The sequence below is a fragment of the Vanessa cardui genome, chromosome 7 (assembly GCF_905220365.1).
Source record: "Vanessa cardui chromosome 7, ilVanCard2.1, whole genome shotgun sequence".
In the NCBI taxonomy this organism is placed as follows: Eukaryota; Metazoa; Arthropoda; class Insecta; order Lepidoptera; family Nymphalidae; genus Vanessa; species Vanessa cardui.
Genome location: NC_061129.1, coordinates 11,126,881 through 11,128,635, shown reverse-complemented (window position 1 = coordinate 11,128,635; position 1,755 = coordinate 11,126,881).

The window sequence follows — 1,755 nt, the reverse complement described above, 5'->3', positions numbered from 1 at the left end:
ATATATATATCAGCACATTCAGAAAGGAATATAACTCTGCCTCCAGGTCCTTCAAAAACGTGATAGCTGAGGCGAAGTCGAAGTACATTGGCAGAATTGGCGAGAGACTGGTGCGCTTCCCATCAGGAACACGTGCGTTCTGGTCTCTCGCTAAGGCTGTCCTAGGGAATTTCTGTCAGCCTTCTTTTCCATCTTTGCACAGGGACGGTGAGTCATTGGCCCATACCGCGAAGGAGAAGGCCGATCTTTTAGGGTCTCTCTTCGCGTCGAACTCGACTCTGGAGGAAAGAAGGACCAAGGAAAGTCACCACCATCAATCCCGCGATGTGATACGACGATGCCGGAGGTTAAATTTCGGCAAAGTGCAGTTCGGAAAGCACTTCTTTCCTTGGACATTCACAAGTCGAGTGGACCCGATGGCATCCCTCCAATCGTGCTACGGACATGTGCTCCCGAGTTGGCACCGGTCTTAACGCGTCTTTTCCGGCAATCCTACGCATTAGGCGTCGTCCCGAACTCCTGGAAGACTGCTTTGGTGCATCCGATCCCTAAAAAAGGCAACCGCTCAGATCCGTCCACTTATAGGCCTATAGCCATCACCTCCTTTCTCTCCAAGATAATGGAGTCCCTTATTAACTGCCAGCTCCTGCGGTACCTAGAGGAGAATCAGCTGATTAGTGACCGCCAGTACGGATTCCGTCGGGGTCGCTCAGCCGGTGATCTTCTAGTTTACCTTACTCACAGGTGGGCTGAAGCAGTTGAGAGCAAGGGGGAGGCATTAGCAGCCAGCTTGGACATAGCGAAGGCCTTCGATCGTGTATGGCACAAAGCGCTTCTTTCGAAGCTTCCTTCCTATGGGCTTCCCGGGAAATTATGCAATTGGATTACCAGCTTTTTGGCAGATCGGAGCATCAAGGTCGTTGTCGACGGTGCATGCTCTGACTTAAAATTCGTCAATGCTGGTGTTCCACAAGGCTGCGTTTTATCACCCACTCTGTTCCCTCTGCATATCAATGATTTGTTGCAAATCGGGAACATTCATTGCTATGCAGACGACAGTACCGTTGACACCTTATACACCGGCCGCGCTAATATTTCTCGGGAAAACGTTGAAGAAAACCGGAACAAACTTGTGTCTGAAATCGAGTCTTCGTTAAACGAAGTCTCGAACTGGGGCCGGCTAAATTTAGTCCATTTCAACCCCAAAAAGACGCAAGTTTGCGCGTTAACCGCTAAAAAAACACCATTTGTGTTTTTTAAACAACACGATTTGAGAACATCCCGATAGCCGCTACAGGTAGTATCGGAATACTTGGCGTTGATATTTCGAGCCTCGTTCAATTCCGCGGTCAATTGGAAGGCAAAGCCAAATTGGCTTCAAAGAAGCTCGGTGTGCTCAGCAAGGCGAGACAGTATTTCACGTCGGCCCATCGCCTAAAACTTTACAAGGCGCAAATTCGGCCTCACATGGAGTACTGCTCTCACCTCTGGGCGGGTGCTCCCCAGTACCAGCTCCTTCCATTTGACCGCATCCAACGTAGAGCGGCTCGAGTTATCGAAGATCAAGCCCTTTCCGATCTCCTTGATCCTTTGGCTTTGCGTAGAGATGTTGGATCACTCTGCATCTTCTACCGAATTTTTCACGGGGAATGTTCCGAGGAATTGTTCGGATTAATCCCGGCTGCTGAATTTCACCTTCGGACATCTCGTCAAAATTCTAAGTTTCAGCTGCACCATCTTGATGTCCGAAAATCC